Genomic DNA, 14,299 nt, shown 5'->3' with positions numbered 1-14,299 from the left:
CCTGATTTTCCCCTTTCCCTCAACCCAGAGCTCATAGGCCCTTGTATTCTAGTCTCTTTCTTAGCATACTCACATGCCATGCTAAGGTCCTCCTTCCCGCAAGGGCACATCCATGTGTTTCCTTTCTTTCTAATTCTTATTCCAATTCGAGCCTAGTTCAAGTTCTGCTTTCTTGATAAGGCCTATTCTAATCATCCCAAAGCACATAGTACAGAATATAATTTGCACTAGTACTATTTGTTTCTTATTCTAGTTTCACCATTCTTGTCTCACAGTTACACTTTAGTTTCCTTGAGAACAGGGGACATCTTATTATCTTGTAATTTTTTATTTTCTTTTCTTGTTTTCTGCTTCTCTAGGCTCTCACATTTTCTAGCTTTATGCTCATGGGCAGCAAAGAAAACTTGTCTAAGGACTTGGTTATCTCATTTGTGAAATACAAACATTGGACTAATTTGTGGTTTTCATATTTCTTGAAGACAAAGAACCATTTCTTCAAAGAATATATTACACAATAATCCAATATATGGAAGAGATCAAAGGCAGGGCTGTAGGGCAACATGATGTGGTGAGGGAAGGCAGAGACTTTACCCTTCTCTGTCCTTCTACTCTTTGTAGAATCTCTGCCTAATCATAAAGTTACACAGGAATCCAGAAAACCACTGGATTCAATGAAGTCTAAGGCCTTTTATTATTCTGAAGACTTTGATTTTAATCATTAGAGAAACTTTGCTGGTTTATGATAAAATGGGCAAACACATCATGACAAATAAAATGAAATTATAAGATAAAATGTACACGCCATAGTGGTATTTAAGGTGTGGCTCATCAAACAGCTCTGGCAGAAACATTGTGATGCTTTTTAGAAATGCCAGATCACAGGTCTCCTTCAAGGCCTACCAAATCATAGTAGGTGAGACTGGACACTTGCATATTACCAAGTGCCCTAGATGATTCTTACAAACATTGAGGTTTGAAACCCAATGATACAGAGTAGTGATTTTAAAGAAAAGAATCTGCTTAATTACTCTCAATCAGTAGATACGAATATTGGACTTTTAATTTGTGATGGGTGCTAAGTGACAATTATGAATTAGAATCCAAGAAGCAGGAGATACACTTGAGGGCCACAGACCACTGAGATACCTTAAGTCAATATTTTGAAAAATGGCTTTTAGTTGTTCTTTGGTGGCTCAGTTGGTTAAGTGTCAGACTCTTGATTTTGGTTCAGGTCATGATCTCTCAGGGTCGTGAGATTGAGCCCTGTGTCAGGCTCCATGATGGACATGGAGCCTGCTTAAGATTCTCTCTCTCCCTCTGCCCGTCCCCATACCCCCATATATATGCACTTGCTTTCTCTCTTTTAAAGGAAGGAAGGAAGGAAGGAAGGAAGCAAAAGAAAAAGAAAAATGGCTTTTAGGACTTGAGGTTGTACTTACTGTCTAAAAATTTCTACTGTAGTTATGAAGGTGAAAAGTAGAGGTTCAACTTGGAAATGCACTTTCTCCATTGAATGAAAAATAGGCAAGGGGCACCTGGGTGGCTCAGTCGTTAAGCGTCTGTCTTCAGCTCAGGTCATGATCCCAGGGTCCTGGGATCAAGCCCCACATCAGGCTCCCTGCTTGGCAGGAAGCCTGCTTCTCCCTCCCCCACTCCCTCTGCTTGTGTTCCCTCTGTCACTGTGTCTCTCTCTGTCAAGTAAATAAATAAAATCTTAAAAAAAAAAAAGAAAAATAGGCAAAATTACCTGAAATACTTTGGTCTATGGAACTTGGTAATTGATCCTATACAATAGAAAGGCTGAGAAGAATCAATATCATATTTCTCAGAAATACTCAATCTTAAAACTAAATGTTATAAAATACAGAATTTTATAAACTACTAGATTTTTTGTAAAATGTATTTCATTGCCACAAATTCCAAACAATGGGTTATATGATGAATAGATAGTTATTGAGATAGAAAAAAAATTCACAATATAATTTGAAGTTTAAAAGCATTATAACATGGCATATGCAACTAATTGCTGTTATATCTAGCTGCATGAAGAACATTGATAAATGAAAAAAAAATAAGAGAGAATGAATACGAAACAAATAAGGATAAGCTATAAAATCCACAATTAATTCTTCCATGTCAGTCAAAAGTCAAGTGAGGGTTGATTAGGCTATGGCATTAGTTTGAGTTATTTTAGTGGTCCTTCACTAAAAAGAAAACTAAACAACATGGTGTACATGGGAATTGTGATTGAATTTGGGAGGAAAACCCAAGAAAAGTTAGTGTGAATAGTTACAAAACAATATATTATCAATCACTAAATGATATAATACATCTTATAGGCACTCATGCAAATAGGAACACTAGAATTCTCATTTTAATCCCACAGTTTTATAACTCACACACACACATAGCAAGTTAATTTACATTCTAACATTACTGGGGAGGTGTTCAATTCTTTTCACTAAAAAAGACAATACTCTAAATTTTAGGGATGATCTTTGCTTTACAGCATCAGGGCTGGAAATCTCTTTCTCCTATAGGAAGAGATTATTGGTAATAGAGAGTGTGATGTGGTCTGTGAAAATGCAAGAAAAAGAATCAAATGCCTTTTAGTTTTGGCAACTAGGAGATGGCTGGTGATATTTGTAGGAGTAGTTCCAGTATAGTGGTGAAGGTGACAGACAGAGTCACATGAGGTGTAAACAGGAGGTGAGATTATGAAGAGAATGATATCAGACTGGCCTTACAAAAGGCTAGGCTGAGAAGAAAAAAAGGTTCCAGAGTAGCTGCTATATGATTATGTACAGTTGGTGCAGGTTTATTTCTTTTCTTTGTCCTGCCCTCCTCTCCTTTTTTCTGTTTTCCTTTCTTAAAGATAGAGAAGACTAAATCTAATTTGTAAGTAGAAGAGAAAGAGCCAGTAGAAGGAAAAGTTGTTGATAGCGTCGATATTGAGGAAAATTGATGGAGCAGAGTCACTGAGGTAGAAGGGATGGGATCCAGGAAACAGGTGAAGATTATGGCTATATGGGAGGCAAGTGGGATTCCTATTTCATTAAGGCTGAAAGGACGAATTCATGAAAAGACATGTACATTTGTGGGGAGAAGGAAAGGAGAAGGAAATATGCGACCCGTGAATCTATTTTCTCTTTGAACAAAAAGGCAAGTTTCACTGTGGAAAGTGTGTGCTGATGTTCTGGGGCAAGGGTGCCCAGAAAGGCTTGAGGGAAGTGGTGAAAGAAATCTTTGGTATTGCCACTCTGGAGGGCGTGGTGGAGTGTCACATTTCCACCAAGGAAATTTCTATTAAGGTAACCTGATGTCAGGAAAAAAGCATGGACTAAGGGTTATTTTTGGGGCACCTGGATAGCTCAGTTGGCTAAGTGGTGGACTCTTGATTTTGGCTCAGGTAATGATCTTAGGGTCTTGGGACTAAGCCCTGCATCAGGCTCCTAGCTCGGTGGGGAGTCTGATTGAGATCCTCTCTCTCCCTCTCCCTCTGCCTGTTCACACACTCTCTCTCTGGAATAAATTAAATCTTTAAAAAAAAGTTGTTCTCACATAAACCAATCACAAATGTCTGTCCCTTGTGTGACGAGTTAACAATTAAGTCTGTTTTTCTGATTGTCAAATACCTAAGTGGTAAATCCTATTATAAGTTGCAAGACTCTTAAGCTTTCTTCATTTGAAATGGCAAGTAAATGATTTGTTTTATCTCTAAAACTCACATACTGAAATAAGATTATGCAATTACATTCAGGCCGTTTTCTTCCATTATGTATGATGTCAGGGTACTTTGGTCCTATAAATTTTACAAGACATGATCTGTTGACTCAAAAAAAAAAAACCCCTCTCTTTTGGGAACAAATATAAAAAATGACAAAATTTTCCCCAATTACTCTGTGTTCACTGGAAGGAGAAAAAAAAGTGGATGTTCCTACAGAATCATGTATTTGATAACAAACTCTAATTTAATCATGGACTTGGTAACAAACTAATTCTAGAGTGTTACAAATGAGGATGATATTCCAGATAGTGCTCCTATAACTAGCTAGCTAACTAGAACTAACAGATTCGGGGTATAATAATGACTTCTAAGCCACCATTCTTTTTACAAAATAGATTTCCATAACCCAACACGTCCCTGCTCCAGATTTTAAGCATATTTAGAGGAAACCAGTAGTTTCAGTTTCCCATTCTCAATCCACAAAATTTATTAGCATTATCTTTGGAACTGTAAAATTGTGCAGGCACAGGAGTAAACAATGGGAATGTACTGAGAGAGAGAGAGAGAGAGAGTGTGTGTGTGTGTGTGTGTGTGTATGTGCATGTCAGCATAAGAAAGAACGAGAGTGACAGAAGGATGATGTGGCTGAGGACTTTGGGTGGATGTTGGCAGGATGAAACTGACCCCCATAACTATTGTGATAGTCTGTCAATTGAGTCATTATTGAATTATCTGTGGTATATAAGAAACCAGACTAGACTAGGGGGAGAGGGCAGATAAAAAACATAATACCTTTTAAGATTTGGGAATTCAAGATACACTTAAGTATTTAATAAAAATGTAAAGCAATATTTGATAAATTATCAAAGTGGGTAATAGTGAGCTGGAGTGGATTGAGTTTTGTTAACAAAAAATGAGGTGAAATTTCTCTCTGCCTCTGTCAATAAATCTAACTATTCCTTGAATTTGTAGGCTGCTTTATTGGACATGGTAAACAAACAGGCATGAGATACAGACCAGAGAGTAAATATTCTGATTATATCTCATTTAAACATAATCTTAGGTAGCTGAGTGGTTTCATACACATTGTTCTCGGTTGAACTGTGTTCCCCAGAAGATATGCTCAAGTCTTCATCCCTGGTACCTGTGAATGACTTTACTTGGAAATAGGGTCTTTGCAGATATAATCAAGTTAAGATGAGGTCAGACTGGATTATGGTAGGCCCTAATTCAATGACTGGTGTCCTTATAAGAAATCAGAAATTTGGACCTAGATGTAGACATACAGGAGAGAAGAGTGAAGACCATGTAATCACAAAGGCTAAGGTAGGAATGATGCATCTTCAAGACAAGGAATACCCAGGATTATTGACAACAGCAGAAGCTAGGAAGAGGCAGGAAGGGATTCTTTCCTACAGCCTTCAGAGGGAGAACGCTCTAGATTTAAACACCTTGATTTTAAACTTCTAGCCTCCAGAACTGTAAGAAAATAAATTTCTATTGTTTTAAGGCACCCAGTTTGTGATACTTTGTTACACAGCCCTAGGAAACAAATATACACATTTTCTGATAAACCTACCGAGGGAGTACAAATGGTAAGTTAACCAAGAAAGAGATATAGATAAGGAATTTTAGAGCTCTGGTACAACTTTCTCAATTATAAATGAGGAAATTTAGGACTACAGAAATAACAATTACCTTCCCCAAACCAAATATGGGAAGCAGGGACCAGAATCCAGGTATCTTGCTTCCCACTCTTTTTTTTTTTCTTTCATATTGTCCAAATGTATATAGGAAACATGTGTTCTGTAGAGATAAATTGGAAAAAGAGACTACTACTCCTGATTTGGGCTTATTGTATTAGGTCAGCAGGTTTGTGCTTTTCTTGAAAATAACATTATATCAAATTTTACTATCCTGTATTCAATTACCTATCAAGACTAATCCTTGAAATGAGAAACTGTGTCAGCACACCAAAAGCACTCACCCTTTTTCAGTCTTCATTATTTTCACTTTTCCAGACTCTCTCATAAAAAGAGATTCTTAGATTTTTTTTTTAAATCATTGTCTGGACAATTGGGGCTTTATAAATTTAAAAATCCCTTTAGGAGTAACTAAAAAACTTTTTTTTTTTTTAGTTTTGAAGCAGCTTTTTAACACACAGCAACTGGACAATGAAGAAAACAGACAAGCTGAGGAGGAAATTGTGTTTTCCCAGAGCTCTGTTCCATTGCTCTATCTTTAAGATCCAGTGCCATGTAAAAGATGCTTGATGTTATAATGGCTTATTTGTTTGACACATTGCCAAAATTTATAAAACATTTAAAAAAAATCACATACTACTAGAAATGTGAGAATGTATTTGATCACCAGATGCTCACGGATTTAAGGTTTGAAAAAGGAACTTTCCCTATGTCTTTGTACCTTTAGGGGGAAAACTAGCGTTATGTGACCCAGCTCTTGTGTTAAAGGAGACTGAAGGTTTCTTGTATAAAATAGTCAATAAAAATCTGCATTTCTAAAAATATATGTTAAAATGCAAACCTTGAGAGAATATATTTAATTTATAGACACATAAGTTTTGAGTTAATCATCTTGAGGCCTGTACCCGAAAACACTGAAATCATTTTCATCATGACACTAAGATTTACCAAAAGCTCGGATGACCTGCTGAGCTCCTACTTTGTCCTCAAAATTTATGTAGCTCCCACCTCTTTTTGCCCTTTTCTCCTCGATGCTATTTCTACTGTTCTCAAGTTGACAGGTGGAGAACTGAAGGCTCTAGCAAACAGACCCAGTTTTCCCTTGAATGAAAGCATTAATCAAGGTGAAACAAAAACAGGGAAGGAGAGGAAGGAGTGATAGTGTATTTGAAAGCCTGTGGCCTGATTTTCATTAGACATGAAGCTGGCTCTCTTTTAGGTCCACACTGATTTCTTCTGTTTCCAGGACATGCCTGTGAACATTTCAGTCAATGGAACATCTTTTGAATGTCAAACTATGACTTCTATTTTCTTACAGTCAAAACACAGAATTCTATCTCACACGTGATCAAAGCCAAGTGAATCATTTTCACAGTAAGAAGGTCTCTTTTCTCATGATTGATTCTATGTTTATTTCTTTCAACAAATCACATCAGCACACATGACCTCATGTAATGGCTATGTCTGAGGCTTAGAAGGTCCACATGCTTATGTATAGCAAATAATATTGTTGTATTACTCTGGTAACTAGCTCCCAGAGACCCCTGTGTAGGCAGATCTGCAGCGGCCTCTGTGGCTATCATTAAGGGGCTTGTCTGGTCACAGATGACTGTGTTTAAAACTTCCAACCTATGAAATTCCCTGCCAGCAAACACCATCAGGTCATAAATGTAGTACAAATTGATTCAAATAACAGAATTGAGAGGCTGCTTGGGATCTCTAAAGGCCATTTGATACTGACACATCTAAGCAGAGTTATGCCTGCTTCAGACAACGAGGTCCCTGATCTGATTTTAAAGTTGTCCAGGGCACTGAATAGTTCTGAGATTCTTATAAAGTCCCTAGAAAGAGTGAACTTCTGGACAACTTAGGTTACACATCAATCCGCTTTCTTCTATGGCACTGTATATTTAGCTATCATATAAAATTAACATTTTGGGTGCCTGGGTGGCTCAGTTGGTTAAGCGACTGCCTTCGGCTCAGGTCATGATCCTGGAGTCCCAGGATCGAATCCCGCATCGGTCTCCCTGCTCGGCAGGGAGTCTGCTTCTCTCTCTGAACCTCCCTCCTCTCATGCTCTCTATCTCATTCTCTCTCTCAAATAAAAAAAACAAACAAATCTTTAAAAAAAATAAATAAATAAAATTAACATTTTGTTGGTCTTGTATATTTTTCTCTAAAGCACTGGTTCTCACTCATGGTTGCACATTAGAGAGGTCTGGAGAGCTTTAAACAAACAAACACACAAAGAAACAAACAAATCAATGTCCCAAACCCCACTGCAATCAAATTAAATCAGGATCTCTTTGTGTACTTTAGCACCTGCATTTTTTAAAAACTACCAAGGAGATCTTATTATGCTACCAAAGTTGAAACTACTGTCCTCATGTATGGCCTTTACTGGTGACAGGTGATTAATCAGTATTATCTTTGTAGCTGATGGTAGAATACATATTACAGTTTTCGTTTGTTTGTTTTTTAAATTTAAAGTTGCCCTACTTCATTCTTAGTTATTTCTCTGGCATTAGTTTTCAACAAAACAGCCAGAATGATTGTTTTAAAACAAGTGAGTTCATGTTACTTCTCTAACTCCGAACAGTTCAAAGGCTTCCTACCACTCACAATCAGAATCTACTGTTGCAAGAAGTAGTGATCTGGCCTATCCCAAGGACCACGTCTCCTACTACTCATGCGTTTCTCACGTCACCCTCTGCCCACTGCATTTCTAGTGTTTCAAACTGCCAGGTGGGGTGCCTCTGTCAAGCAGACTGTTCCCAGAGTTTCACAGGCCAGCTTTCTCACTTTTTTTCAGGTCTGTCTATGCTCAAATGTCATCTCTGTGCAGAGACGTTTCCTATCCAAAACAGTCACCTCCTCTCCATGATTACTCTCCATCCACTGACCCTGATTCATTACACATATCAGTACACACACCAATACACTTTGCAAACCAGGAGGCAGCAAACTTTTTTCTATAATTGGCCAGAGAGTAAATCTGTGCGGTTTCATGTGTCTTAGAGCCTCTGTCACAACTACTCAGTTCTGTTCCAGCACAAAAGTGGCTATAGACAATATGTAAACAAATGAACATGATTGCGTTCCAATAAAACTTTATTTAAAGAAAAGGCAGAGGGTCAGAGTTGGCAAACAGGCAGTAGTTTGCTGACCCTTGCTGAATAAGTGAAGTTCTGCCACATGTTTGGGTTTAGGTACTGCATTTTCTGTTATTTATACAACCCTCTCTAACTGAAAAAATTCCAAATTGATAATGCACCCAAGTGTAAATTAACAAACTTTAAATGCAATTAGTATTTGCACCAATCTTAGCATCCTTTCAAATTCTAATAGTAACATATACCTTGTATGTTATTTTTGAGTCAAAATTCCACTGAAGGATAAAACCCAAGCTAAAACTCAAGTTTTTTGTTTTTGTTTTGTTTTTTTTTTAAAGATTTTATTTATTTATTTGAGAGAGAAAGAGAGGGAGCACAAGCAGGGGGAAGGGTAGAGGGAGAGGGAGAAGCAGGCTCCCCGCTGAGCAGGGAGCCCCATGAAGGATTCGATCCCAGAATCCTGGGATCATGACCTGAGCCGAAGGCAGACGCTTACCCAACTGAGCCACCCAGGCGCCCCTAAAACTCAAGTTCTTGTGTCTAGCACTCTGGGGGACTTGTAGCAAATATGACATCAGAAAGCTACAACTAGTTGATTGTGGTTTCCTAGAAAGAAGTGTTACATCATCTTCCAAGTACCACTAGCCAGTTGAGGCAGACTTGGTGCCTCTGTCTTTCTTATACCTGTTTAGTACAGGAAAGAATGTCTTTTCCTTCACAATTCATTTGTGATAAAGAAGCTTATGATAGCTCTAGACACAATCATCTGGTAGAAATGATTTTTTTTTTTTTTCTGGACCAACAGCTTTTTGAACTTACTCTAAGAATACCCTTCCCAACAGGAGGATAACATGACCATAAAAACAGTTCAGCGTTCCTGGAAGTGTATTCCAGTGAACACTGGATCTGTGAGATGATCATAGGTATTGGAATGGAAAAAGTCTTTGGTCAAATAAATTTTGAGAGACACTAGTTTCTTTACTGCAGGATTTTCAGAACATCCTTGATAAAAGTAGCTATACATTTCTAGTATCTATGAATTATCAAGAAAGTCTATAAATACTCTAGAGTATGCCCAAGTTTCTTATTCTGTTTTGATCATAGAAACCTGTTTTACCTATAGTTTATCTTGCAAAAACAGGACTCCATGGAATCTAACTTGAGAAAAACAATTAAATTCTATGCTCACTGAAAGTTATTTAATGATCTCTGGAGACTTCCCTTGGTATTATTGAGTTTCACAAGTACTACTCATACAAACGGCTTTGTTTATTATTATTATTATTTGAAAACATGTTAGTAAATATAAAGAGATATGTAAAGTAGTTTGCCTATAAAAATCTTAACATTCTTGTCTCAGCTCTTGTTGATTAACTATATATCTCAATGTAATGTCTACAAAGAGTGATGTTACTTTTACATACTTAAAATTTCAGTAGAAATTTAAAGGAGCCCTGCTTATTTTTTTCTGAATCATCTAGTTCTTTTTCTAAATAATACAGAAATACTTCAGAGTAAGCCATGGTGGTGAGTCCTAAGAATAAAAGCTCAGTAAGAAAGGACATTAGATGAAAAAGTACACCTAAGGAATTCTGTAACTAGTGAGAAGGAAGGAAGTCAATTTAAAAAGACAGAAGTGACAACTACTTCTCTCCAACAATAATTTCCCTGTCACTTTACTTCTTAGCATTTTGTGTGGAATTACTTTTACTCTTTATTCACTATCCACATATATGCCTAGAAATATTTTGCAAGAACAGTGCTTTATTCATACCTCCTCAGAAAGTGAATTCTAATTATGATATGTGATACTAACAAATAGTCCAAACTTAAAATATGTCCTGGCATAATTCTACCAAACTACCATTATGAAAAATTTTATTCATCTTCAATATATTCAAAGCCCCCAAATGGACAAATGTTCAGGATCTGGAAGCCAGAAGAAACATGGCATTCTGTACACATCTCCTTCATCCCTATTTTGTTTTATTGCCCAGTTTGAGTTGAAACTAAAGGAGAATATGAGGGTAATTCCAGGAGCACAAAGACTAGCTTTGCTTTCCCCTTAACAATCATTATCTATAGTTCTTCTGTTAGTTAAAAAAATAGAGCAAAAATTTGAGCTAAAAACAAACAAACAAAAAACCCCAAAAAACTATAACAAAAAACTCAAGAGAAACAATATATAAACATGTTATAATTCTAATGCCTTGATTTTGTCTACTACACACATTGGTCCTCCATGACTTGTTAAATTATGCTGAACTGATACGAAATCACCCCCCATGGCCACTGGAAGCTTCAAGTTCTAATTAGTGCTTTATCGAAGTGTTCAAACAAATGTTAATTTCAAAGAACATCAGTATTAACTAAGGATTAATAGTAAGGATTCTAGTGGCTACTTAATTCGAGAAACACGGGCAAAAAGATCTTCTTGGAGAAAATGTAATACTTCTCTCAGCCTTTGTATGACAGTGAGCATTATGAATATCCAAAAGGCAGCTGTTGTACTGCATTTCTCTCCTTCCCCTTCACCCAGGATTTACGGTTCTTACTTAGATGCAAGCTTAGTCAGCAATATCCTGCAGTTATCCAGAATCTGCAAAGCATTGTATTAGTCAAGTCTGTGATATAAATACACCAATATGTTTTTAAGCTTTAGTGTAGGTCCATAATGCACAAATTCTTCTTAATAAGCAAAGCAAAAATATTTCAGGATCATAAACTCAGAAGATAGGCTTAGAGTTCCCAGTCTTAAGTAGATAGAATCAAATGAGTAACAAAGAGAAATTTGCAATGATTGATGTGGTAGGTTTAGGTGCATTCTACACTTCCAAAGCAATGAAGAAAACCACTGTTAAAAACTTTAATGTGTTATTTTTACGACCAACATAATACTGACTCTTTGATTAATTCAAGCTACCATATTTTTCTTCTCACAAATTTGTCTTGATCCAGTTATTTTTTATTATAAAATATTATTCCACAGCACTCTGCACTTTCTTAAAATTACAAGAATACAAGTAAGTATTATTCAGTGTTAGAAGAGATTCAGAGTGATTATCTGCAGTATTTAGTGACAGTTACAGTTTATGAAAATCTTCAATGTAATTTGAAAAACAGTCATCTCACTTCAGTAATAAGTTTTTGCTTTATTCCTTTAATTACATGTCTTATTGGTTTGTACATTTCCATTTTCTTCATTTCTCTAACTGGAGGCTCTATATAAGCTAGGCCCATTTTCTTCATTGATAAGGCATTATAAACCAATAGTCATAATACTCATACGATTCTAGACTTTTCCCTTATTTCTCCTCAAATGTGTACTCCATTGTATCTAACAGTGCAGGGACTACGTATTTAATTATTGCTGAGTCACTTGTTCTTTTAGGTATATTGTTCATCTTTTGATTATAAGGCTGTTTTTTTTCTACTTGCTTTTAAGATTACCCTTTTGAATTTTAAGTTTTATTACAACTTCCCTAAAAGTGAATATCATTGTATTTATTCTTTTTTTTTTAAAGATTTTATTTATTTGACAGAGAGAGACACAATGAGAGAGGGAACACAAGAAGGGGGAGTGGAAGAAGCAGGCTTCCCGCGGAGCAGGGAGCCTGATGCGGGGCTCGATCCCAGGACCCTGGGAACATGACCTGAGCTGAAGGCAGACGCTGAACAACTGAGCCACCCAGGTGCCCCATTGTATTTATTCTTATCTGTATTTGTAACATTCTTGAAATTGTCTTTTAACCTGTTCTGGAAAATTCTTTTTTTTTTTTTTTTTAGATTTTTAAAATTTATTTATTTGAGAGAGCGCAAGCGAGTGAGAGAGAGCATGAGCAGGGTGCGGGCAGAAGGAGCAGCAGACTCCCCGCTGAACAGGGAGCCCGAGGTGGGGCTCAGGCTGGGATCATGACCTGAGCCAAAGGCAGACACTTAAGTGACTGAGCCATCCAGGTGCCCCTGTTTTGGAAATTTCTTTTTTTCTTTCTTTTCTTTTTTTTTTTTAGGAGTGAACAGTCAATTTTATTGGGCTCAGACCAGGAGTCCGTGGGTCTTGAGGACCTGTGTGTATTTGTCAATTTTTCCTCTGGTAATGGATCTTGGCCTTCTCCTTCCTCTTCTCCTCCAGGGTGGCTGTTACTGCGTGGTACTTCCAGCCAACTTCATGAGCAGGGCACCCCAGGTAAGCAAACTTCCATGTAGGCTTCAGGCGCACCACCTTGAGGGCAGCAGGAACCACCATTCGCTTTTTCCTGTCCCTGGGGTGGCGGGATCCCATCAAACATATTAAGGTGGTCCAGGGCAGCCTGGCCTTGCTTGGTCTTGTGGGGCAGCATGCCTCTGTCTGCCAAAAGATGCGGCTGGGTGCTTGGAAGTGGTAGGGGCCACAGGATGGGTTGGTGTTCACGCAGAGGAAGGCCAGTACTTCAACTTGTTTCTGTAGAAATTGCCAGAAATGTTGATGCCCTCACAGCACACGATTACAACCTTCTGACCCAGAAGCACCTGTTTGGTCACAGTGGCCACCAGGAAGCCCAGGAGATGGCCTTGGCCATCGAGCACCAGGACCTGCTACTCCGCCATCTTCAGCAGCCTCCTGGAAAAGGGTTTTGGAAAATTCTTGACCATATTCTCTTCAACTATTGCTTCTGTCCTTTTTTTTTTTTTTTAAAGATTTTATTTATTTATTTGAGAGAGAGAGAATGAGAGAGAGCACATGAGAGGGGGGAGGGTCAGAGGGAGAAGCAGACTTCCTGCCGAGCAGGGAGCCTGATGCGGGACTCGATCCAGGGACTCCAGGATCATGACCTGAGCCGAAGGCAGTCGCTTAACCAACTGAGCCACCCAGGCACCCGCTTCTGTCCTTTTTTCTATCAATTCACCTCTAGAAATCAAATTACTTGTTGTTAATATTTTTTAAAAAGATTTTATTTATTTATCTGACAGAAAGACACAAGCAGGGGGAGCGGCAGGCAGAGGGAGAAGCAGGCTCCCTGCTGAGCAGAGAGCCTGATAGGGAGCTCCATCCCAGGACCCTGGGATCATGACCCAAGCTGAAGGTAGAAACTTAACTGACTGAGCCACCCAGGTGCCCCTGTTGCTAATATTTATAATATCACATTTAAAAATTCCATTGTTTCATCTGTGAATAAGCCTGGCTACTACTGATTTTCTAGGTCAATAAGTTAAATCTTTTATAAAACTTGTCTATTAAAATCTTAATTCCAGTCATGTAGGTTTTATACCTAGAATTTCCATTTGATTCTTTCTTAAAATTTTTGAAGTATTTATTTATCTATTTATTTATTTTTTTTAATCTTATGTTAATCCCCATACATTACATCATTAGTTTTAGATGAAGTGTTCCATGAAGTGTTTATTTTTTGAGAGAGAGAGCATGTACATAAGCAGGGGAGGGGGGAGAAGTGGGAAAGGGAAGCAGGCTCCATGCTCAGTGTGGAGCCTGATGCAGGGCTAGATCCTCACAACCCTGAGATCATGACCTGAGCTGAAATCAAGAGTCAGATGCTCAATGCACTGAGCCACCCAGGCGCCTCCCACCCCCAATATGATTCTTTTTAATAGATGCCTCTGGTGAATTTTATGCATATCTTTGTTAAAATTCTCTATTTTATTGCTTGTTCTCTTCAATATTCTAACCAGTTTTTTTCTTTTTTTTTTATTATGTTACGTTAATCACCATACATTACATCATTAGTTTTTGATGTAGTGTTCCATGATTCATTGTTTGC

At 37.7% G+C, this 14,299-nt stretch overlaps 1 protein-coding gene and 1 pseudogene across 7 annotated transcripts in view; both read right to left on the bottom strand.

The window, feature by feature from the left end:
* DLC1 (DLC1 Rho GTPase activating protein) overlaps window positions 1-14,299 on the bottom strand; it is a 394,038-nt gene that overhangs the window by 316,008 nt on the left and 63,731 nt on the right. The window lies entirely within an intron of this gene.
* Window positions 5,880-14,278, bottom strand: LOC145717781 (large ribosomal subunit protein uL13 pseudogene; annotated as a pseudogene).

Source organism: Leptonychotes weddellii, chromosome 2 (genome assembly GCF_054177405.1).
Source record: "Leptonychotes weddellii isolate Sample4059 chromosome 2, ASM5417740v2, whole genome shotgun sequence".
NCBI classification, from domain to species: domain Eukaryota; kingdom Metazoa; phylum Chordata; class Mammalia; order Carnivora; family Phocidae; genus Leptonychotes; species Leptonychotes weddellii.
The sequence above is the reverse complement of the archived record's forward strand: the minus strand, read 5'-3'. Positions and strand labels throughout refer to the sequence as shown.